A 27,037-nucleotide genomic window follows, 5' to 3' on the forward strand; every position below is an offset into this window, starting at 1 on the left:
CGTTGCCTCAACTTCCTTGAGGGAAGAACAACCTACACCTTGTTTATGTCACTGCCTGTGAAAACCATCTACAGAGTGCCTGAAGGCAGAATGTATCCTTATCTATGAGCTCTTAGCACTTTGCCCTTCACTTAGCAAGTCTGGTAATGGTGAATTAGTTTCTTTTGGCATTCTTCTGCCTTAATGCATATTTTAATATTAACCCATTATGTATTTAAAAAAATAAACCCACTACATAGGATGTTCTGGAATCTATTGCAAAGATAGCAGCTTCGCTGGCCATAAAGTTTTGCTTTTGAAAGAAATTCTCTCTACCATTAAGGAAAATAGACCAGTAGTGTTACTGCCAGCACAGTTGAGACAGGGCACACACCTCTCTGTCAGCTGAAATGGCACTCACTCGTTCTAAAATTGAAAGAGCTAGCAGCATGTGTATGGTAGAGGATTGCAAAATCGATCATCAACAGGAGGAGAGGACCTCTGCCCTGTGAAGGTTCTGTGCCCCAGTGTAGGGGAATGCCAGGGCCAGAAAGTGGGAGAGGGCGGAGTGGCAGGCTTGGGGAGGGGGGAGGCATCAGGGGTTTGTTTTTGTTTGTTTTTTTGTTTTTTGGAGGGGAAACTGGGAATGGAGAAATTCACATGTAAATAAAGAAAATATCTAAAATAAAAAAAAAAAAAAAAAAAAAAAAAAAAAAGAAAGAGCTAATGTTCGATGTGGCCCGGGAAGAAGCTACTCACTCACATTTTAAAGACTAGTCCTTTGTTGCCTTGAATTTAGTAACAAAACCTTGTTCTGAATTAACTCATGGTAAAAGATAACCCCGTTTACATATTCCACCAAGGAGATGGTATACAAAGTGAATATAAAGTGGAAGGACCTTGGTTCATCTCCTAGCCCATTCATACAGAAACACGAGACGCAAACAAACAAACAAAAATGCAAACATTCATTTAGAATCTTCTGTCTTCATCTAAAGTTGTAGGTTCACTTTCAAATTTAGAATGTGTTAGGATTTGGAAGCAAACACACACTACCGGGTGACTGATAACTGGCTCAACAGTCTGCCAAGGATTCCTCTCAGACTTCCACTTCATCCCAAGCAGTGGTGAGATAGTAAGGCTGCTGATCCCTATGGACCTTTGAATTCATTCGGTTAGCAAAAGCAGTTTCTCTTTGTTTCCTCTACTTTGCTGTCTGTGTGGGAGCTTGAGGCTGTGAGCTTTGGGATGGGAACTAACAGCATTACATGCTACAGAGAGTCAACAGCCTGAGCAAGTTTCCTACAGCAGAGCCAAAGCAAAGGAACTAGAATCCTGCCCCTCACCTCTCCACCAGGCACATGACAACGGAACTCCCACGTCTTCTCCACAGGGCAAATTCCACAACAGAAATTGGTTCTGTGGCCAATAGGCAAGTGATAGCTTGGGTTTGCCTTAAGTATGAAACTTAAATAGTAAATACTACAGACCCTTTTTTCTTTCCAGAGATTAGCAAAATAAGTAATTTTTAATAACACGGGTATGCGTGCTTGACCTCACTGGAACAATAACAACAACAAAACCCTTCTAAATAAAGAGAAATGCATGCTATTTGGAAATGCGATTGCAGCAGTGTTGTTTGGTGTATTTTTTTTAAATTTATTTTTCTTGGCTATTTTATGTATTTACATTTCAAATGTTATCCCCTTATCCCATCCTCCCTCCCCCTGCTTCTATGAGGGTGATCCTGCTCCCACTCACCCACTCTCACCTCATTGCCCTGGCATTCCCCTACAATGGGGAATCGAACCAGGACCAAGGGCCTCTCCTCTTAATGATGCCAGACAATACCATCCTCTGCTACATAGGAGGCTAGAGCCGTTGGACCCCTCCATGTGCATGCTTTGGTTGGTGATTTAGTCCCTGGGGGGTTCTGATTGGTTGATATTGTTGTTCTTCCTATTGTTTGGTGCTTTAATATGCAACCAAAGAAAATGATATCCCCAAATTCCTTGAGGATCCCCTTTCCTAAACAAAATCTAAACGTGAACAAAATCTTCCATAAAGTCTGGCCCCTAAGAAGTGAGTGACTCTAGGGTCCTCAGTGGGGTCCGCAATGGAGGAGTTAGAGAAAAGACTGAAGGAACTGAAGGGGTTTGCAACCCCATAGAAAGAACAATAATATCAACCAATCAGACCCCCCAGAGCTCCCAGCGACTAAACCACCAATCAAAGAATACACATGGTGGGACCTATGGTTCCAGCTGCATAAGTAGCAGAGGATGCCCTTGTCAGACATCAATGGGAGAAGAGGCCCTTGGTCCTGTGAAGGCTCAATGCCCCAGGGTAGGAGAATTCGAGGACGAGTAGGCTGGAGTGAGTGGGTGGGTGGAGGAACACCCTCATAGAAGTAGGGGAGGGGGGATGGGATAACATTTGAAATGTAAATAAAGAAAATATCCAGTAAAAAAAAAATTTAAAAAAAGTGAGTGCCTCTTTGTCCCTTCTTAAAGTGTTTTAAATTTCAAAAATTATCTCTTCACTTACAAAGTCATAAGAAGAAAATGGTATAGCGTAGACTACATTCAAGCAAAACCTTTTATACTTGCGAAAATATTTGAAGCAGTCACTGTTCGCACACACTGTGCATGAGGTGAGTCAGAGCATGCAGTAAATACTAAAGCTGAAACTTTAGTTGATATCCTTGATGTATAGGAAAAAATTACCCAAACTTAACTTCATTGTTTTTTTTTTTTCTAGTTTTGGATAAAACTTCAGTGTTTAAGGTTAAAATTTAAAGCTACATAATCATTATACTTATTTATTTGACATTTTTATGTCTAATTGGCACCTTTGTAGTTTGGAATCATTTAGATCTATTTTATTCCCATAGAATTCTCAAATACTTCCCCAAAACATAGACTAAAATTTAGTTCTACAAGACATTAAAAGATCATATATTCCTTATCTAAGGAAATAATAGAATCTTAAAGTTGGAAGATCTTTTTAGCAGTGATCTAATGCAAATCTTCTAATTTTTATAAGGAAAAATAATGAGGTTTAGGGGGAAATGAATCATTTAAACTGGCTATCTACACTTCCCATCCTGAAATATTTTATTCTATAAGCTTCCTAATAAAATAAAGATTAATACACATTATAATTACCTTTGTAAAGAATTGAGTGCCTAAGAAGGCCTGAGTCCAGAGTGTGTAAAGGAAAGAAATGATTTAAAACAGTTGGCTTGCCTTAGTCCTTTGAAGGCTCAATTCCCCAGTGTAGGGGAATGCCATGATGGTGAGGTGGGAGTGGGTGGGTGGGAGGGGGATGGGAGAGAGGGGTTTCAGAGAGGAAACTGGAAAAGGGGATAACATTTGAAATGTAAATACATAAAATATTCAATAAAAAATTCTAGAGAGAAAAAAAAAAAACAGTTGGCTTGCTCAAATTCCCAAAAGGAAATAGATGATACAGTTAAGTTGAGATAATTGGAAGAGAGTTTAATGAATGAACTGCTTGCCAAAATATAGGCAATATATGAAGATATTACAGAAATCAAATCATTAGAGTCCTTGTTGTACCTGTTGAAATAAGTTGATATTTATTTCTCTTGGAATCAAAACCAATCTCCCAATGAAGTAGCAAGCAGGGGGTGGGCAATGTATGGAGTTCATTAAAGAAACAGATGACTCATGGTACTTAATGCTAAGGCTCAGACGGGCTTTATTTCAGAAAGAAAGCATAGGCCGAAGGCATGAAGGAACCACTGGAAGAATATTTTGGTGACGCTTATGTAGCCTGAATATACACTAATATACACTAAGCAAATAATCTATTGCTGAATTAAAAGCAGCCTTCCAAATGGAATTTTTACATTTCAGGAGAACTTGAGCTGAACTCCCTGTGTTTAACGGGTGAGTGGAATGGGTCCATGGACAAAAAATTGCTAAAAACCAGCATCAAAGGGGAGATGAATTTAGGGGTAAATCAAGATCCATGCTGAAGGTAGGCCTCTGTCCAGAAGCACCCCACATTCCTTCTATACACTCATCATGCTTTCATCCCCCAAACAGCCCTGACACATTCTCATGTGCCATGCTCCATAAATGTATCTCCACAGATCTCTGGCCCACTGTTTTTATTCTGTTATTCCATCCCTTTCTTCTGGTTACTTAGTATTTTATTTCTTCCACAGGAATTCACAGGCATGGCAGGCCAAGTACATGAAATTTGTCTCCCAAGAAAGGGTACGATCTGCCTGACTTTTGGGATCCGCATATGTTTTTCTGTGCTCGCTGTATGCCTTTAATTCTTTCATTTTTCACCACCCAAATCATTTTCAAGTTCACACCACATTCTTCTTAGAATTTTGTTACATTTATTTGTGTGAGAGTTTAGAGCATGCACGTGCCACAGTGGACTTGCAAAGATTAAATAAACATGCAGGAGAGAAAACTGAGGGTGGACAGCAAGACATCTCAATGGGTAAGGGCTCTTGTCGCCAAGTGTGTTTAAATTTGTTGAGATTATATTGATTCCACAAAACTTCAATATCTCTACCTGGAAAAGCTAAAGGTGACAGCTTCAACCTCAAGTTAAAAATCCCTCAGGAGACAATCCATATAATGTCATAAACATGTGTTACATGTAATAGAAACTCTTTAAATGCTATTTATTATTATTATTATTATTATTATTATTATTATTATTATTATTATTAGTTACTTTCTAAGTAACCATTGCGAGCTGATAATTTATTGCAAAAAAGGTATAGTAAGCAAGCTATGAGGGGCCAAGCCAATGATATGAAAAATGAAGAAGGAAGAATACTGATGACACCAGATGGTCCCCTGTGTCATTAAGGTAAAATGTACTGTAGTGACAAACTGATACTTTTCTCAGGAGTGATGAATATTTATCTCCATAAATCAAATTGCATAGTCCAGAGTAAAGTTACACATGTTTGATAGTGACTTTAATTTTTCAGAACTTGTTCTAAATGAATCATATTTGGGAATTCAATTTCATGTTTTTCTTTTTAAACCAAAAGAACTAGGTTAGAGTTCAATGAATATCTGAAAATCTTTGAGAAATATTTTGGGAAAAGATTACCAATTGAATTATGACCTATACAAATGAAATCAAAGTAGAAACATGGGCTAACTTATGTGAAGAAAAACAAAAAAAAAGTTGTAAGCTTGAAATAAGATCAGCAGAACCACACAAAATAACCCAGATGAAACTTCATAATGCTACAGATTTTACTCCACATGATAAAGAAATAGCTCAATGTTTAATTGGTTAAATACATTTGAAAATACACAAAATTAACCTAACAAATGCCTTTCGCTCACCTCACAGACTTAACAAACATATTTCATTGGCTCTGGAAAGTTTTAGAAAGGCCTAACCTAGGAAAGTTTGGCCGGACCTTTTCTGTCCCCTGCACGCTACGTCCCTTGAGCCCACCATATAACAATGCTAAAGTTGAGGTATATCCCTTTTGCTGACATTTTTACACCTCTATACAATTTCATTACATATGGACATTTAATATATAGTCCTGTATCTCTCCACACAACATATATTCATGGCAGAGTCTATCAGTTTTCTAGGGGGGTTTATTTGCCTTATTCACTGTGATTGCTGTATATAAATTATCTATTTCTAATAATAGACATTTAGGTTTTTACTGGTTCCTTACTGTAAACAATGTTGCAATTCATTACCTTTATACGTTTTCTTGTGCACATATGCTAAAGCTTTTCTAAAGTAAATACTGCACTTAGGAATGCTGGATCCTTGTCAACTCAACTAAGCATTACCAAATTATCCTCAAACCTCCCATCAATTTATACAGTCACTAATGCCTTACGAGGATTCCCTTTGTTCCGCATTCTTACTGGTACACAGTACTGTCAGAAATTTTTGACTGTTTATTGTTCTGGTGAATGTGAAATCAAATCACACTGTTTAGATTTTATTTGAAAGCAAATGTTAAAACAAATTTTCAAATGAATGCCTTCTAAGCAATCAATTGCTAGGTTGTGGATTTGAGGTAGCCTGTTGTATTTCCATTTAACCCATAGTGTACCTATATGGAATGATACAATATACAATATTCTGTATTGTCCAAAGGCTAACAAATGAAGCATAGCAGATGGCCCTACTCTTCCAAACAGAGGGAAATGGTTGTCTTATCTCATTTACTCTATACCCTAAAGTAACCAAACATGTAACAACTCACTTAAATGGTTCCGATTTCTTATTTGAGAATGTCATAGATGATGAGTCCACTGTGTTTACATCATTTCTAGCTCTCCAGAGCTCTCCCTATTCTAGCTCATCCTGTGCTCCCATCCCACTCCCTTACTCATGGTCTCTTCTACTATAATTATTATAGTCATATATGCATATACTCCACAATCTGCTGGATTCGTTTAGTGTTGCACATTAAGTATATGTGTTCAGGTCTAACCATTTGAAATTGCATAGCTAGTCAGCTTGTCCCTGTAGAAAACTAAATTTTTATCCTTCAATAGCTCTTGGCTGTCGCTCTTCATCTGTGAATGGGGCATTGTGAGATTTCCTCTATCCACATGACATGTTGAATAGAGTGTTTATTAGGCAAGCCCTGTTTAAGCTGTGTTGTTGTTTCTTGGACTAGGATTTCCTATCATGACTAGAAGACATTAACTCACAGAAGGTGTACTACTAATACAGACGTCTTAAAGTTAATTTACACTTCTAGTAATTTAAACTTACTAGTTTCCTTACATGTTCTTTTCTTCTTTATTTTTTTCTTCTCTGCTTCTCTTTTTCTCCTGTTTTGAGGGTTCTCTTTCCTCTTAAGAAGAGCCCATTTAGATATATTTAGCTGTTTAAAGCCGGTAGCTTAGCCACTTCACCAAAAAGGACAAAGACTCAATCTTCCTATCTTTGTAAGAATGGAGAACTTCATGATATTTCATTTAAAGATTTAACAGCGCTAATGAACCTCTTTGCCCTAACCAACTGAATCCCAACTACTCTGGAGTTTGAAGCAAGGTGATCAACACTTCAAAGTTTGCCTGAACTACACAATGAACTCAAAGGCGGCCTAGAAAATCAAATGTATGTCTCAAAGTAAAATGGGCTGAGAGGTCAGCAGAGTAGTAAGGCAATTGGCTGGTGGGAAGCCCAAGCTTCAGACCTCCAGAACCACACAAATAAAAGAAAAACAAAGAATCTAGCATAACTTTTTGATTGTGATTCATATTTGCAATAAAGTCACAGAACTATTTGCTCCAAATTTTCTACCAAAGTATTTTTGTTCTTATGGTTTATTCATAGGAAATAGCTTTAATAAAATGAATTTTTCCATTAAGATTTTCTTCCCCAGCACCAACAATAACTACATGAGTATTACTGATGTATTTCTTTCATTGCTATTGTTGATGAGCACATAATTTTATATGTATATGTTCATTCTTTTACAGAAATTATTTCCTAATTAAGATTACTTGAAAATTTATATATGAGGTTTAAATTCTTGTGAAATAATAAGAATTTGCTCATTAAGTATGGGTATCAAGATTCTTTTTTGTAATTTTTAGATATCTTCCTTATTTACATTTCAAATGTTCTCCCCTTTCCTGGTTTCCCCTCAGGGAAAAAAAGAAACCTATTCCTTCCCCCTTCCCCCTGTTCACCAACTCACCCTCTCCTGCTTCCTGGCCCTGACATTCCCCTACACTGGGGCATAGAGCCTTCACAGGACCAAGGGCCTCTCCTCCCATTGATGACCGACTAGGCCATCCTCTGCTACATATGCAGCTGGAGCCATGAGTCCCACCATGTGTACTCTTTGGTTGGTGGTTTAGTCCCTGGGAGCTCTGGGGGTACTGGTTAGTTCATATTGTTGGTCATCCTAAGGGGTTATAAACCCTTCAGCTCCTTGGATACTAAGTTTGTTTTTGCTTTTTGTTGTTGTTGCTGCTGTTGTTGTTGTTTTGGGGTTTTTTGTTTGTTTGTTTTTCGAGAGAGGGTTTCTCTGTATAGCCCTGGCTGTCCTAGAACTCACCCTGTAGGCAAGGCTGGTCTCGAACTCAGAATGTCCCTGCCTCTGCCTCCCAAGTGCTGGGATTAAAGGCGAGTGTCACCACCTCCAGGCACCAAGATTCTTAATCTTCATTGTCAACAGGACAGGTTTTAGGATCACCATAGAAGCATAGCTTTGGATATGTCTATAAAGCTGATTCTAAAAAAGATTTAACTGAGGGAAAAAAATCTACCCCGTATATGAATGGAGTTATAACATGAGCTGGAATCCCACAAGAACACTAGAAAGTCAACTGAGCACCAATGATCACCTCCCTTTACATCCCTCTTCAATGTGACAACTCCCCTCAAGGTCCTGCCACCATGACGTTTGCACTATGACAAACTATATCCTTAAGCACGATGGTAAATAAAACATTCCTTCCATAAGATTTGCTTTTGTCAGTTATTTTGCTATGGCAACTGGAAAAGTAACTATTTAAAGATGTTGAATTGCAATTTATTTTAAAAGACCTAACCTTTGATCTTCATGTTTTATCAAAATACAAATAGCAAAACTAAATGTTTTGCCTTAGACTTCCCCTTTAATACAATATGTATATTCTCTAGCTATTATTACTAATTTATCATTTTTAGTCATAGAAATAAAACTGTTACCTAAACTTCAAGGCCCTCAATAACTTTACCCTATAAAGTTCTCTTGTCCTAAACCTCAATGACATTTCTTGGTGATTCGTTAACCACTACAACACGCTTTTCTCCATTGGTGTCATGAGTTACACTTCAACTTTTCATAGACAATTTTGCATTGTTTTCCTTTTGCTAATAAACAGCCTCTTATTGGATGTCTTAAAACCATATACACTACTTTCTTATTCTTTGAAGTTTAGAAGTTCAACACAGATATTCAATGATGTAAGATAAAGCTGTTGTGGAGAGTCCACTCCGGGGATCACTAGTATTGCAATTTGACAAGATCTAGAATTGTGTCTTTGAGGAGATAAGCATCAGGACATGCCTATGAGGAATTATTACAATTAGGTTAATTGAGGTGGGAAGAACCACAATAACTGTGGGTGGCAATATTTCACGGGAATGAATCACGAGCTGAGACCTGGTATTCATAGCTCTTGCTTCCTAATTGCAGAAAGAACATGCCCAATGGCCTCAAGCTCCTACCAATATGACTTCTTCCCATGAGGGACTTGTGAGTGAAAATACCTTGCCCATTTCCCATCTCCTCTCCTTAATTCGAATTGTGAGGTATTTTGTAATAGCAACAAGACAGTACCTAAACAAGTTCCTCTTCCAACAACTAGATTCCACCCACAGTGCTTGGCCTGGGATCTCCCCACACCATAGATAGATAGATAGATAGATAGATAGATAGATAGATAGATAGATAGATAGATAGATAGATAGATAGATAGATAGAGATATAGATGTATATATAGATATATATACATATATATAGATATATAGATATACATACATATATATTTCAGTTTTATTTTTTATTTTTTATATACTTCATTATGAAATAAGACCCTGCAAAAAAAATCACACAAGATTTACCAAAGATGAAGTCTATATAGCTTAAAGAACTTATATACAGTTAGAATTGCCATTTGAAGCTGAGGCTGGGAAACTTCACATTACACGTTACTCTTTTAGTATCAAGTATATTTTATGCACTTATACACTTTCTTCATTATTCAAAGCTAGCAATGTTCCATCCTTTTGAACATTCTAAAATTGTGCATTCCCATACTTTACCATCCAAGGAAGAGTTCTCCAGCTTTAGAGATTCACAGAGTTAGATCAGTTGCACTGTGATAATTTTCTCACCTTAAACGCCCTAACTTACCCAACCCCACAGATTCCCTTCATCCATGAGTGTGGGCTCAGGAGATTAGCTCACAGACACTGCTGGGAGGGAAGCATCATTTGTCTCTTACAGTTTCTTTTTTTCACTACCACTATCTCTTAATATTTTAACTCTTCCTCCTTAAAACAGCATGTATAAACTGGTTAGAACTGGGTAGTTCAAAACAGCCTCATTGTTTACAAACGAGACTACTAGTCTTGCTAAAACTATGTATCAGCCTTTAAATGCTAAATAAAATACCTTGAATTTTAGTTTATATCAACTTGAAGTCCAATTATAGGAGTTTAAGTGGATTACTTATAAATAATTTTCTAATATTTATCATCTTATTATTTTATAATCTTAAATTTTTTAATGACAAACTTTTTCTCTAAAATGCTGTCAATTTTATGTTCTTTTAAAGATATTTCTGTTATAATAAAGTATTTTGTGGTTTACTTTTACCCTGATTTTTTTTATGAATCATTTCTTTGAACTGTCTCTGTAGCCTGTATCCACTATTTTATCAATTTTAGGCAGCATCCTACCTAAAATAAAGGCTGGGATTCCCCATTTTATTTTCCTTTTAGGGACAAAGCTCAATGGGATATTAGTTAAAATCCATGATGACATGAATGTTCGTTTTCATTTTCTAGGACTGTGATGGTCATTTTTAGACCTTAGCCCTTTAATTCATGGTGGAAGAAGTAGTGATTTTTCACTTCAGACCTGGATGATGGGTATGTTATAATTTACAGTGTGAACACTCATGTCTATTCATCCTTGCTGCTCAATGCCTGGCATGTTACTTGCATATGATATGCACATAGAAAATATTTATCAAATGAATGAATGAAGGGTTGATGCAGAAGTACATTTACATCTGTGTCTGAACTTTGGATGTAGAATAGGGTATCTGAGGTTTGTCCACTCTCCTTTCCCCAACTTACCCTGGACATTTCATTCTGGAATATTCCTCAAACTGGCAACATATGTACTTTCAGTTTAAAGGTGTGAGTTTTTTTTTTTAAGAGAGATAAATTGTATAAGCCAGAGTCTCATTATGTACCCCAGGCTAGTCTGAAATTCTATATAATCTAAACTGACCTCAAATTTATGGTAATTTTTCTATCTCAATAGAGTATCGGGATTATAGGCATGTGCCACCATGCTTATCTCATGATGTGATGGTTTTCAACTGTTAAAAGCTAAAAATTATCTTTTTTTAAAAAAAATTATATTATACAGACCACAAATCATAATGCACAAGGCAATTATTTTGTCCTAAGAGTAAAGTATCAAAGAAGTACCAAAACTTTAGTAACAAAATTTATTCGAAAAATTCCAAAAATGTTTTCAATGCCTATACTAATTTTGAAGAATACATTCCTCAAACATGATATCACTAGAAACATCACACACATCAACACTGATATGCCAAAAGTTCAACATTTTATTTTTATTTTATTTAAGTACAGCATTTATAATTATTACACATTTTGTGTATATAGCTTTTTGTACAAATATCAAATAACTCAGATATACTTGGTATATATTTGAATGTTTATGCCTAAAACAATGTTATTAAAGCTATAATTAAAGAAGCTGCACATGGCAGCATACACCAGTATTCCCAGAACTAGCCAGAGTATTATGGGATCAAGTCAAGCCTGGGCTACATGAACAATTCCAGACTAGCCTAGACTACATAGTGAAACCATGTCTCAAAAATAATAGAACAATGTGCTAGTTACTTCAAGATATAGTGATCTGAAAAGAGGGAACATCAGTTAAGAAATTGCCTTTATCAGATTGGACTGCAGGCAAGTCTGGGGGAACTTTATGAATAAAGTTGGTAATGTAGGAGGGCCTAGTCCACTGTGAATATTGCTATCGCTGGGCAGGTAGTCCTGGGTTGCATAAGAAATCAAACTGAGTAAGCCATCTGAGCAAAACACCAAGCAGTGTTACTCCATGGTCTCTGCTTTATGAAGTGGAAATTCCTGGCTGGGTCATGTGATGCATTGCTGAGGCAGACTTCTGTAATGTTTTGCTAAGGCAGACTCATGTGATGATTTGCTGAAGCAGACCTGTGAGAAGACACACCATGTTTGGGGAGTATAAGCAGGATCTAACAGACAGTGATGGTATGCTTGTTTCATTGGTCTAATATCTTTGCTGATCTTCACTACACTGAGAGAGGCATGACAGAGAGTTTCTCCTGGCATCCTGGCTGCTTCTGATCCATCCACTGACTCTTGCTGTTTTGGTGGAGCCTGGATGTTTCTGCTGGATTGTGCCAATGCTATTGATTTGTGTTTAGTGGCACTCTTTTAACTGAACTGTTGATATCCTACCACTACTGAATGGGACTGCTGATATCCTGAAAACAGAGATTGGAATTGCCCTAAAATACTACTTCTAAACAAGTATACATTCCTATTGTCCATTTACCATCTTTTCTCCCCTACCGTTGGATGGTGACTAGAAGGTGAGTCTAAGCATATGAGAACCCTTATTAAAGTAGGTTTTTTAAAAAAATCTATGCCTACAACTTTAATACCTGCCTCCAAGTTCTGTCCTTCCTTGAATTCCTGCCTTGGCATTGCTCAGTGATGGACTGTGAGCAGGATATGGAAGCCAAGCCAATCCTTTCTTCCACAAGTAGCTTTTGGTCATGGTCTTCAATCACAGTAACTTAAAATAAAATAGGACAAGCCAAAAGACTTGTAATGAATGCAATAGACTCCATGCTTAATATTGCTTTCTCAGACATAGTTTGAGCATTAATGTGTATACAGGGAACAGTAGGAGCTGAACAGATTTTAACACTGAGCAAGACAAAGGTCTACGTGCCATTGGATAGGAGGAAGAAAGAAGGAAAGAAAGGAAGGAAGAAAGAAAGAAAGAAAGAAAGAAAGGGAGAAAGAAAGAAAGGAAGAAAGACAAAGAAGGAAAGGCCCTCCAACAAAATGGCTATCTCTTTATACAGATTCCCATTGAAGATATCTCAAGAATTTTTCTACCTCAAGAATTTTTCTATCTCAAGACTTCACTGCCAGATCACATATTTCACTTATATTAATAAACAAAGTCTCTTGGATATTGATCTGAAATATGTGGCTTTTTTTTATGTTCAAAGTATTGTCTTTATATACCCATAAAGATGAGCAGACCAAAATAGAAAGAGTTACACTGGTAAAATGAAGCACATATTTTAGTGAATAGATAAATAGATATAATTTAATACTATTTAAGTTTTTGTATAACAAATTTGTGGTAGGATTAATTTAACTAATTAGTGCCTAGATTTAAACAGTTTTAAATTATAAGGTTGGCATTTAGACTTCCAGAGCATGCTGGGGTCTTTTTAAAACATGAAAAGTTGAAGGACAGAGAGAAAGTACATTTTTCTTCTTATTTTATTGATGATAAAACAGGAACATGGGATTTTTGACTATTTTGCTCTAAATCATCTAATGATTTCTGATTAAAATCACTGTTAGAAATCGGAGCTTTTTATTCAATGGGTTTTACAATGAGCCATTTATCTTCCTTTGACATTTTGCATAAGTAATAGCAGCTCAAGATGAAGAACAATTCCAGAAGCCATAATGTCCACATTCTTCTGAACATTAGGGCATTTAAATTTCTGTTTATAAATTCAGCATATTTCTCTGAGTTGGATGTAGTTCAGAGTTTTATTATAGGAAATCATATTTTTTCCTGTAGGTTGTCAGGAAACAGTTACCCAATTTTACTAAGTTATAACAATGGTTCTTATCCAAATAGCTGTTATAAGTAATGAAAATGAGATCAATTTACTGGCTCAGCTCCCAGTCAGGGATTGCTTTATGAATAAATAAAATAATACATGGCATCTGAAAGGAGAGTGGACAATTTATATATTATCAGGGCACTTCTTACTTTTCACTTTCAGTAATGAAACACTATTTAGAATTGAAATCCCTCAAACCATTATTTAATTTTGCAAAACAGTTGAAGAAAATAAATAGCTAAATATCCTATTAATGAATAATTTAAGTTTAGTTTGTACAATAATTTTGCACATACTAAATAATTTTAATATTTATAAATATACAATGTCTCTTCCTTTTATGTCAATAGTGTATCACATTAAGGTAAATTTAAGTTTTAGGTCTTTCTAGAGATTGCTCACAAGCTAATGAAGTAGAGGAAAACATTATGTGAGATATAGAATTTGAAGTATAAAATAAAAAATACAGAGTGTAAAGAATTGGGAATAATATAATCTCAGTGCCCAAATTATTACTTTGCAGGGAAAAATGACACAGAGATTAGATGGCAAGAGAGTTTCAGTACTGGGGAAGTTACATGACAATGGCCACTTATTTGTACCTCAGTCAGCTACTGATTTTGTTTGGTAATAAAGATTGCTTTTATCTTTCCTCCATTTCATTTCAGGCACATATTTTATAACCACAAAACTAAACAGTAAATCACCTTAAACTCCTTCAGAAATGTCACTGTCGACACTTATCATTCTGTGTCAATTGTTTATTCTTCAGTTTTTTGAGAAAGGATCTTATATAATCAGGCTGGCTTCAACCTTACCATGCAGAGCCGGATTTGAACTCCTGATTTTTCTCCTTCTGACTTCTTTTATTATTATTATTATTTAAGGTTTATTGTAGTATGATAAGAAAAGATAAATGATTTCAATTTATCTGAATTTGTTTATATTTAAAAGCATCACATTCTCTGTCCCTTTTGATACTCCAACTCCTCCCAGAAACCTCCTTTAATACCTGTCATGCCTTTTTTTGTTTATCATATTCTTTAAAATTTATAAAACATTGTAACAATAACAATGAGTATTATAAAAGTTGTTTGATATAAAACATCAATCAATTGAACAGTCTTATGTAGATGCTTGTCTATAGCAATACTGAAAATACATACATTTTTCTCAATATAAATTTTAAATAATTCCAAATATATAAACTGTATATTTTAAAATAATATATCACTATTAGTTTTCTTTAAGTGAATTTAAATAAATGAAGTCTTTTTGTTTGTTTGTTTTGTTTTGTTTTTACCAGAGCTTAAAATCTTGGCTCTTACTGTAGTACAAACCCAAAATAAGAACAATTTTTAGACATTGGAGTTCATTGTAATAAAGTGATGTAATGTCCCTCACATCACCAAAAGATTTTACCTCCATAGTAGCTAAGCTAACTATTGATTGGCAGTTCTGCTGTGACAAAGAATAAATTGTAGGCATGATTTTTGGATAGAGATTTCCTGCTATGGTCAAAGCTACAGTCCACAGGGAACAGTTTGCATTCATTTAAGAAATGGTGTGTGTATTAAGATGGTCTATCCATGAAATCATTCATCAACTGTTTGAAATATGTAAGCTGTTCTGAAAACCATAGTATAGTGTAAAAACATCTAATAAACAATCCTACTAATAGAGAGGCTGAGATAGGAGAAGCATGATTTCAAGACCATTTTGTGGTACACAGCAAGACACTGTCAGGTACAAACAAGCAGAAAGTGTATATGGATTGTACAATATTGGACCTATTTCTCCAATTACCAAATTAGAGAGACCACTGGATGACAGCCAACAAATTTCTAATTCCTCATATTTTTCAATTTCAATTGATCAGGATATGTTGGTAGTATTAATTTTCATATTAAAATACTTTCAGATACTAAGGCCAGGCGGTGGTGGCACATACCTTTAATCCCAGCATTTGGGAGGCAGAGACAGGCGGATTTCTGATTTGAGGCCAGCCTGGTCTACAGAGTGAGTTCCAGGACAGCCACGGTTATATAGAGAAACCCTGACTCGAAAAACCAAAAAAAAAAAAAAAAAAAAAAAAAAAAAAAAAAAAAAGATACTAAGGAAAAGTGATTGTTTCTTCCTGTTATTTTTGTTATTACAGGTGGAATTATGTTTGCATGAGTTTGTTGAAAGATTAGTTTCTTACTTCTTCTAGGGTGTAAGTTTGCTCCTTGTGTTGGTGTTTTCCATCTATTATCCTTTGTAGTGCTGGATTTGTAGAAAGATATTGTATAAATTTGGTTTTGTCATGGAATATCTTGTTTTCTCTCTATATGGTAATTGAGAGTTTTGCTGGGTATAGTAACCTGGGCTGGCATTTGTGTTCTCTTAGGGTCTGTATGACATCTGCCCAGGATCTTCTGGCTTCCATAGTCTCTGGTGAGAATTCTGATAGGCTTGCCATTATGTTTCTTGCCATTTTTCCTTTACTGCTTTTAATATTCTTTCTTGTTTCATGCATTTGGTGTTTTGACTATTATGTGATGGGAGGAATTTCTTTTCTGGTCCAGTCTATTTGGAGTTCTGTAGGCTTCGTGTATGTTCATGGGCATCTCTTTCTTTAGGTTAGGGAAGTTTTTTGTGTTTCCTCTTTAAGGGCTTCTAGCTGTTTACTTGTGTTTTCCTGTCTTTCTTTAGGGGACTTCTTACTTATGTTCTTCTTAAAGTCTTCTATCATTATCATGAGAAGTGATTTTAGATCTGAATCTTGCTTTTCTGGTGTGTTGGGGTATCCAGGACTTGCTATGGTGGAAGAATTGGGTTCTAATGATGCCAAGTAACTTTGGTTTCCATTGTTTATTTTCTTATGCTTGCCTCCTGCCATCTAGTTATCTCTAGTGCTACCTGCCCTGGCTATATCTGGCTGGAGCCTGTCCCTCCTGTGATCCTGGTTTTGTCAGAACTCCTCAGAGTGAAGCTGTTTCTGTGATCCTGTGATCCTGAGACCCTGGGTGTGTCCAAGCTCCTGGGAATCAAGCTGCCTCTGGGACCCTGACATCCTGGCGTGACCAAGCTCCTGGGATCCTGGGATCCTGGGAATGTTAGAAAGTCTGGGAGTAGAGCTTCCTCTGGGTGTTTTGAGGCTCGCTGCAGAGTTTGCACCCATGGTCTGCTCAGGGTATTTATTGGTCTAGACAGACTAGAAGGGACCTGTGCCACTGGTCTGATGGAGTTCCTGCGTGCCTGGGTCTCGATGGTCCCAGTTACTCGCGGTGTTGGGAGAGATGATGTGTCATCCTCACTTCTGGGCATGTTAACCTGGCAGTGGAGCTTCCTCTGGGTGTTTTGGGACAGGCTCAGTTGTAAGCTTTCTGATGTGGAATTGGGAATCAAACTCAGACAAGAATCCTGGTCTACAGAGCGAGTCCAGCACAGCCAGGCTACACAGAAAAAAAAACAAAATCTTGCCTCAAACAACCAAAACCAAAACCAAACCAAACAAATCAAAACAACAACAAAAAACTGAGACAGGAAGGGTGAACACTCTTGATTGCAAAACTGCGCTTTATGGACCTTCTAACTTGAACAAAGAAAAGCTTGTATACTTTATATAGGTATCCAAAACTTCTTAAAAGATTTTTACCGTATTGTAAATTATGCATGTTGTGTTCAGGATTAGTGCACAGGAGTGTGGATGCAAGTGGACGCCGGAGGCCAGAGGCTTCGGATTCTCTGGAGCTGGTGTTTTAGCTGTGACTCTCCATGATTAGGAGTCTCTGTGAGCCGCCCAATGTGGGTGCTGGGAACTGAACTCCAGACCTCTGTTGGAATCAGTTTCATCCACAGGCAAACATGCATTTGCTGCAATGGTGACTTCATGGTCATATTTGGGGAGTCCTGGCCTGCTAGGCTGAAATAAGAATGTTGGTCTGATTAACTGGAGTGGTCTGGCTGGCCTGTGCTCTGTAGTTGATTATAGGCTCTCCACCATCCAGGGTATGTATATGTCACCCAGACTTTCACCTCTGCAGGGTAGCCTTCCTCGCCATCTGGACTGACTCGAGAGAACTGGACGCCATTAGACAACACCTGAGGGGTCCAGAGGACCTTATCAAACGCTGTGAGCCCACCATGGAGACTGTTAGGCTCTCTGTTAATGGGCACGTAGTATTCCTTTCCGGCTACAGTGAATCTTCCTTTGGCAATTCGGTTGGCTACCCTCCCAACCATTGTCCAAAGTATGGCTGTTTCTAGAGGTAACCTTCCAACTCGGCAAAGCCAAGCACCAAGTCTGAGGCACTCCCCTGCCTGTCTTTGACCTGCAGAGCAGTGATCATGCAGCCCCGGGAGATGATGCCCACACTCAGCTTGTCTGACGGAAGCTGGAACTTCTCCACTGTCCTCCTCCCCTCACCCCACCCCCACCCCAGTCCCCAGGGCAGCTCTCCAAAAAAGGTTCCTATTCACCAAAACCACTGGGAAAGTTCGGGGCTTGCAGCTTCTCTTTGCCTTTCAAACTCTAGCCTGGATCACATTTGGAATCCTCCTTCTGCCTTCTAAGAACTGAAATTACAAGGGAGCGTCACCAAACCTGGCAAATTATACTTACTATAAAAAATACTTTTATTTGCTACTGATTCAATTATTGTGTATTGCATACATATCCAATAAACTGTTCTCTATACAATTTAACTATTTTCATAATTATTTAAATTAAGTATTGTTCAGTCCGTTGGACACTGCTTTTTCAGTGTGTTGCTAAATGTTTCATTATAATATGCTATAGAGAATTTTTCTGGTCCTGTCCAATTGGTGTTCTTTTGGCCTCTTGTACCAGCATAGGCAGCTCTTATTCTTGGTTGAGGAAGTCTTCTCTGAAGACTTTCACTGAAGATAATTTCTATGTCTTTATCACAGTTTCTCCTCCTTTGACACCCATAATTAAGAGGCTATTCCAAAAACTTTCCCATTTTTCATTTATATTTTCCTAACTTCTCATTGCTTTCAACTTAACAATCCATTTCCCTTTCTTTGTCTTCTATTACTATTTTTGCCTAATCCATTCTGTTTCTTGGGCTTTCTGCTCTGGTTTTTAGTTGGTTTATTTATTTTTATTTTATAGCCACTATCATTTCAGCTTGCATTTTCTTAAAGAGTTCAAACTCTATCTTGGGTAGACTATTCACTTCACACATCTTTGTCTTTGTCTTCTTTGAGTTGTTGGTCATAATTATAATCATTTCTTGTGAATTCTTTGTAAGCTCTTCCACACCATTTTCACACGGGGTCACTAACATGGAATATGTATTTTATTAAACTAGCATGTTATTTTTTTTTTTATCTCAGAGTAGGGATTTGCACATCTGGGATTAGTTTGTTGGTTGTGTTTTTGTCTCCTGTACATTCAAGTCACCTGTCTCCCTTTAGCAGAGATGCTTACAATGCTCTGGATATAGTTAATTCAGAGCAGGGTTAGGATCTTGATTTCCTCTGTCTGCTATTTGGAAATACAACTTCTATCCAGGTCTTTTCTTTCTCTGCTATGTCTGGTGCCATTGGCAGTTAAGTCAGCTTTCCCCTGACTCTGTAGTCTGGTCCTAGTCTTAAGGAGAGATAAAACAACTGAAGTGTTCCAGTCTGGCAATTAGCTAGGATTCAGCATCCTCAGTCCAAAATTGTTTCCAGTTTACTGAGCCAAATTCCCCACTGCCTTTATATCATGAATTTTAGTTTGAAGCAAGTCTTATTGGTTTAATATTCGCTTGCTTCTTTACTGCATGCATTATTTTTACAACTGATATTTTGATCTTCTCAAGTGATACCATCCAGAAACCTGAGGTTTGTTTTTAGCCACTGTTCTCCTCAGCCCACAACAGGTACTTTTGTGTAACTATCACCAGAATATCCAAGAGGACAACTTAAGGGAAATGGATTTGTGCTCAGATTTTCACAAGATTAAGAACATGGTCAGTTAGCCCTGTGTACTTAGGCAGAACATGGTGGAGGTGGGAGCATGGGCCAGAGGAAGTTATTCAACTCAGATGGGTGGGAATCAGAGAGAATGAGAAAGCACTAGGAATAACATTAGGATCAAGTTACTTGCCAAAGGAGGCATCCATGTTTGAAAGTGAAGTCTAATTGGGTGGCAGACAAAGTGATGAATCAGAGGAAGATTTGACAGAATATAGTATGCCCAACTCTCGGGAACAAGAAAAAGAAGAAATTGTAGTGTAGAGAGAAAGAAAAAGAAAAGAAGCAGTTTTACTGGGAGAGTTTTACAAAGACAGGTTGCAGAGAGAACAAGCTAGACAGATAAAGACAGAGCAAGCCAGCAGAGAATGAAAAGGATCCAGAAGATTAGAACATACTGCCAAAGTTAGTATGAGGCCAAGCAGAGCAATTCGGGAGATGTCTAAAGAAACCAGATCAGGCCAGTTAGTGTAGAAAGGAGTGTTAAGCCAGTACAACTAAGTTGAACCAGCCAACAAAAATTCAGAAAGAGCAAGAAAGGGTGAGCTTATTTATCAGTAAATCTCAGAGGCTGAAAACATTTTATGCCTAGATAGATTATACAGAAGATAGAAGCTTCCAGGACTAGACAGACTTAGCAGATGGAGGCAGGAAGCCTCCAGACGACAATTACATCAGAGGAATAAAAGTTACTACTACAAATTCACTCAGTATACTGTCACATTCATAGCTATCAAAAATACATGATGTAGAAAACTTGGAGTTCCTAAACTTAAAAATACTCATGGAAAAAAACAAACACTTATTTTGCTGCACTAATTTTTTTCAAACTGCTCCAAGTTCAATTGCTAAGAGTAAAATAAACGGGATGGGTGATTCCTAATAGAGTTAATGTCATGTTAAAGCATATGCCTTGCAATTGTCCTACAACTTTTGAGGAGATCATTAAAAGAATACTGAGAATTCTGTATTTAGTTTCATTATTCAATGTTTTGTCATATTTTTCTCTTATCAAGTATTTAAAACTAATTTCTCTCCCTTGCAACTCTTGCTGAATGTGACTTTGGTAGCAGCTTTTATATGTATGTATATTACTTCAGAGCCAGCTCTTTTATTACTTTATTTATTTATATTTCAAATGTTATCCACTTTCTTGGTTTCCCTTCTGCAAAACCCCTATCCAATCCACCCCCTTAACCCTGCTTCTATGAGGGTGCTTGCCAACCCACCTACCGACTCCTGCCTCCCCACCCTAGCATCCCTCTACACTGGGGCATCAAGCCTTCACAGGACCAAGGGCCTCTCCTCCCATTTGTGCCAGATTAGGCCCCTTCAGCTCCTTCAGTCCTTCCCCTAACTCCTCCAACTGGGATCCCTGTGCAGAGCCAGCTCTTGTTTCATATAGACACCATCATGCTTTTCTACAGTGTCAATTTTACCAAGTAAAAGTATGTCCTATATCCTAGGCTTTAATAAACATCTTCTAATTTTGATGCTTCTATATTTAATCATTAATCCCAACAAACTATGCATAATATAATGTGAACCTTTGCTCTCCATTGAGAACAAATGAGTCTCTTTAAGCTCCAGTGAAATCAGAAATCTGAAAGCCATGTGTGTTGCCCATAATCCTGTAGTCCAAGTACTCTGGAAACTGACACAAGCATACTATAAATTAGAGGCAAGACTTGATCACAGAGCAAGACCAGGGGTAGTAGCCTGACAAGCTGAGTTGGATCCCTAGAAAATACATGATGGAAAAAAGACTTGACTCCCTCAAGTTGTCCCCAAACCTATATATGTTCAAATGGTACACACATATATGTACATGTATGTGTACACATGCATACAAATACTAAATAAATAAATAATAAACAAACAAACAGAAAAGTGGATGTAGGACGGAAGGAGGGAGGAGTGGACATATTGTAGTCATCTTGAACTTGTCATTCTTTCCCCCTCACCCTCAATGTGCAGACAGATTTTCTTGCCAAAAATAGCATTAACCTTTTGTGCATTCTTTATCTGCTACATAGAGGAAGAGATGTAAGTCCTATTCACCTTCAAAGCTGAGTTCATTCTCTAACTCACAAAGGGCTTGTTTTCCCAGAGCATTGTGCAGGATACCTGTTTTACCCAACTCTTTACAATGCTTTCTCTTCTCTCTTTCTTTTTCTTTTTAGTCAAGCTCTCACTATAGTTCAAGCTGGCCTCAAGTTCATCATGTAGATGAATATGAAAGTTCAGCCATCATTCTGGTTTCCTGTGATGCTAGCACCAAACCTAGATCCTTGTGTGTACTAGGTAAGCCCTCTAGAAACTTAGCTATGTCCCCATTTGGTGATTCTTCAAATGAGAAAGGAAATATAGAAGCATGATGTCTATTCAGAGAACACAGTACTTCTCTGACTTGCAGAAAATATGCTTTCTTTGATTAAATTAAACACATAGGTACATAAATAAATGTTGGCATTTTATCTCTTTCTACTACTATGTATCCAAGTATATTTTTATAATAGATTACTCTTGTTGGCTGTCTTTGATGAATCAGTAGCCACCTGTCTTTGTTATTTTTTTCTGGATCAATCAGCTCCTTCACACAAAAAGTTAATGTTATTCTTGGCAAGAGACGTCTGTGTGTTGAAGGTAATATGAGAAATATGACAAGGTTCAAAGTGATTACAATAAGCCCCCTCTTCCCTTCTTTTTCATTCCTACATTTGTTTATGTGTTTGTGTGTGTGTGTGTGTGTGATGTGCGGCATGTTTCTGTGTGTGTCTGGGTATCTGTGTGTATGTACATGTACCATCAAAACACTAATCTCCGAGGTGGTCATCCCAGTATCCTCTGACTTCTGCCTTCCTCATCCTCCACCTCTCTGTTCCATCCTCAATTTAGGTTGATAGGTCATTATGCATAAACATTAAGCCAGTCATGTTATCCCTCAGCTCACTAATTTTCTACATCAATCACTAGAAAAGTTAAAGTCACTATAGTGCCTTATAATTCCATCCACAGTCTGACATCTGAAGTCTCGAGTCCCATCCCTTTGATGTTCAGCCTGTATAGATTCTCTCTAGACACACTGATTTTCCAATTGTTCCTCAGACAGATTCCCATCTTAGAGACTTCCTTGCTGGTTGCTTCTCCTTCCTGGTTAGTGTTTTCTTTCATAAACATCATCTTTATGTTCAGTCAGTGCTACCTTCAGAGATAGGACTTCACCCAACCATCATTTTAAAATTTACCCTTACCCTGCTACTCCTATTTTTCCATTTTGTGTTTTCTCCTTTTCTGTGGAAAAAAATTATCACCTAGTAGTATCATTATATTAAAATAAGCAAAGGGAGAAAGTACTGTTAAAGGGACACCAAATATACACTCTTTAAGAACCTTCATTGTCGGCCTTAATTCAGGAGTTGTCCAAGTAACCAATGATTCAGACAGCTTGATGAAGTACTGAATGTTGTGTCTATGTGGGACATGAAGGCTTTGGAGCATAGCAAAGGGAAATAAATAAAACAGCAGTGATAAGAACATACAGTTTTGTCTCTAATCACAGATAATAAAATATTATTCTCCACTTCCTGACATCTATGTTTTTGCAGTATCTATCCTAACATTGAATTACAGACGTGCATTTAATTAGATAATAGATTCTGTACATTTGCACTTCCTGTAAAATAAAAGACCATCATTTTGACCTTTTTAATTGACTTAATCTGCCAAGATTCTGACCAAAGACTGTAACATTTTGACACTACATTTTGCAAAAAGCTTTTATATATTGAAGCTTGATCAAATTGAATAATATATGTGCAGGGACTGGAAATATGTACTTTGCTTAATATACTCAAATTAACATAATTGGCCGAGAACCAAAAAATGACTGAAAGAGTTACATCTTTTAAAAAATACAGATATTAAAAAGACTACTCTTTCACATAAGACACAAACAACATATGTGTGTATTTTTATGATTCCATAAGAGTTATATGAACAAAGTCAAGAAATAAGAGGAATTGCTGGAACCCAAAATATGAATGATAAGGAGATGTATAACAATAATATTGCCTTTAGGACAAAAACAAGTGAATAATGTAAGCAAAGAGATAGAAAACAGCTAATTAAGAAGCTCCACTATAGTAATTATATATATATGATATATATATATCATATATATTATGAATGAGAGAGACAGAGAGGGAAAGAGAGGTGTAATAAAATCACCAAATAACAGTAAAGTGGAGATAAAGCCCCTAGCTAGATGTCTTTCACCAGTAAATGAAATCTTCCATGCCAGGAGTGGGTTACATTTAACTGAGTTGTTGGACAAATGAACACCATGTAAATAAAAAAAAAAAGCCACCTAGCCTATTGCCAAGACTGTTGGTTGCTCTAAACAGAGTGATGGTAAGGTTCTACTGCTGAATACAAAGTCTACATAAGAGACTGAACATGGAAGAGTCAAATTGGTGCCTAAGGAGAGAGAGCCTTCACCTCTATTGACTAATATTTGTGGTACTAGAAGGAGCGCTGAAGACTACCAGAGGGGGAAGGTCATACCAACACAGCTATAGACCCTCCAATCTACAATGGTAACCTGCCTACATGATACACTGACTCAATAATGGTGCAAAAGTTTTAAGTGTAACCAATCATTATCGGATTGAATTTAGGGCCTTACTCCATGAGATGAATACATGTCCGGCACTGCTTTAACTGTCAAGAGCTGGGAATAGATAGGTTGTCTCCTATATAGGAAAAAACAAAACTCTGTTGTTCTGTTAAAGAAACACAGCAACTGCTACATAATATACTGACTTATAACAACATTCTGCTGTACCCATATATATGTGTCTTGGGCAGCCATCATCAAAGAAGCTTTCACCTGCAATAAAATGGCACAAAGATAGAGATTCACATGTAGAAATGTGCTTAGAGTGAGACTGTGGAACACTAAGTCCTAAGTGGGATGTCTCTATGTAACTTTTCCCACTCTGGGCTCAGAGAACTTTGCAGAAAATGGATCAGAAGGATTGTAAGAACCAGTGGAGATGTGAGACAACAAAGAAAAATTGACCTCCAGAAACAACAGGACTGATGCACATCTAAACTCACGGAGACTGTGGCAACCTGCAGGTCCTGAACAGGTTCAACTCAGATTGTTGACAGAGAAATTGGACGTAATCTCCCATTTCTTACCAAGAAACCATCTTCAATTGACAACTGCTCACAAAGAAATGATTATTTTTCTTCAATGGAATATCACTGGATATGCCAACCATACTTAGGAGAGTGTCCTATACCCAGCTATAGATAACCAGATCATATTAATCTCATCAATATTTCTGGACAAGTTTTTCTTTCTGACAATGCTTTGTCTGGGCATTTATTTTTTACCATACTAGATTTTTTGCTTACATATTATATTTCTGATTTTTCTGTTTTTATGAGTCTTCTGCATATGCCTTTATCTCTGATTATTTTTCTGTTTGTATGCATGTATATGTATGTATCTCTTTGCGTTTTTCTTTGTTTTGTGTTTTGTTGCTGTTTGTTGTTGTTTGTTTGTTTGATTTCCCACTCTGTTTATTTGGTGATTTTGTTCTATTCTAGATTCTTTTGGGCTTCTTTTAAATTTGCCTATTTGTTTTCTAAAGAGAGAAAGAAAATGTGAAATAGGATGGATGGGAATGTGGGGAAGGGTCTAGGAGGATATGGAGGAAGGGAACCCATGATCAAAATGTATTTTATGAAAAAAAAATCTATTTCCAACTTCAAATAAAAGATTGATAAATGAAAGCAAAGATCAGACTTGCGCTTCAGGTTGATCTCTAGTTATTGCTCAGCCTCTGGTCCAATGCAGTGTACTCAATGCCTATTAAACAAGAAAAGAATGGAAGGAAGGAAGGAAAGAAATAAAGGAAGGAAGGGAGAGAGAAAGAAAGAAAGAAAGAAAGAAAGAAAGAAAGAAAGAAAGAAAGAAGGAAGGAAGGAAGGAAGGAAGGAAGGAAAGAAAGAAAGAAAGAAAGAAAGAAAGAAAGAAAGAAAGAAAGAAAGAAAGAAAGAAAGAAAGGAAGGAAGAGGTAGGGAGATCCAGAGAGAAGGAGGAAGAGAGGGAGGGAAAGAAGCAAAGAAGGAAGGAAACAAGGAAGCAAACAAGCAAGCAAGCAAACTTGGTAGAACATTTTAAGTATGTTTATAGTATTTATAAATTATCTCAAGAAGGCTCTAAGTAAGAAACAGAAGACAAATAAAATTTATACACCAGTATAACCCTATAGGGTGCAGAATTAAGATAATCCCAGTATTAAACTTTCCATGAAAATTTGGTTTAAATAATAAACCAAAAATGGTAAGAATTTGTCATGTGCCCAAATCTAGTCTCCAAAGCAGGGTACAGATATGCAAGCACATAGTAGTAGTAAGAGATAAATTTTAGAAAAATGCATGTGTTTTCTGCCAGTTGTATTTAAAGGGCAGTGGTTGTTACCATATGAACACATAGAAATCCAAACTGACTAGGACTGAGACTAGAGTCTGCGTGTATTTTCTTCTCTTTTGCTTCCACATCACTTCTAACTCCCCGTAGATTGTTTGAGGAATTTTCCTTCTTTCCCACTGTGTTTCTATTCCAGGTCTCCCTTTTATCTCATTATCTGGCCATGTTGCTGGTAAGATCGAATATGATCACCCTCCTAACAACTTATTTTGAGGTCCTTGCCCTTGTCAGCCTTGATTACCTCTCTTCCTCCCACAAAGTCAAACCATGGGGTTTGTTTCTTAACAGTAGATTAAGAAATCTCCATTTTAGCTTTCGAATCACTAACCACCATGTGCTTTTCTCCCATTCCCCTTGTGACTGCACTCTCAATCACCCTCTGTGTGATTAATCCACCACGTGTCTTGACTGCATCCTTTCTCACCACCCTCTTATAAATGACCTAGTACACCAGTTTCCATCATCATCATTGCTAACAAATGCACTCAATTCTTTCCTTTTCTCTATGTCCTACCTGCCTGGTCCAATGGCCTCATGCCCAGTTCAACCATAATTCTTGTTTTCTTGTAATTGCAGTATAACAAAGGAATTACTAATGCAAAAATATTTATCGATGGATAGCTGCAATTCATTTTACACTTACAAATTTAACCCAAATTGAATTCTTAACATTACTCTCATGTTTCCAAAAGTGATCAGAGTTCTTTTTGCCCACTTTCTACCTTCTATTTCACAACATTCTCAATGTCCTCCAAAAAAGAATGTCTCCTGTCACTTTAACAAATGTTTTTACCTAGTACTAGTTGAAACAACAAAAGCAATAACATTTTTTTTTTACTCTCTGACCTCCAACTATGCATATAGCACATTAGAAACTATTTCTTTACCTCATATCTTTCCC

At 37.0% G+C, this 27,037-nt stretch overlaps 1 protein-coding gene and 1 pseudogene across 1 annotated transcript in view; both read right to left on the reverse strand.

Moving 5' to 3' along the window:
* Csnka2ip (casein kinase 2 subunit alpha' interacting protein) overlaps window positions 1-27,037 on the reverse strand; it is a 112,147-nt gene that overhangs the window by 48,580 nt on the left and 36,530 nt on the right. The window lies entirely within an intron of this gene.
* LOC116083466 lies at window positions 17,428-19,780 on the reverse strand (annotated as a pseudogene).

This window comes from Mastomys coucha, unplaced genomic scaffold (assembly GCF_008632895.1).
Source record: "Mastomys coucha isolate ucsf_1 unplaced genomic scaffold, UCSF_Mcou_1 pScaffold12, whole genome shotgun sequence".
In the NCBI taxonomy this organism is placed as follows: Eukaryota; Metazoa; Chordata; class Mammalia; order Rodentia; family Muridae; genus Mastomys; species Mastomys coucha.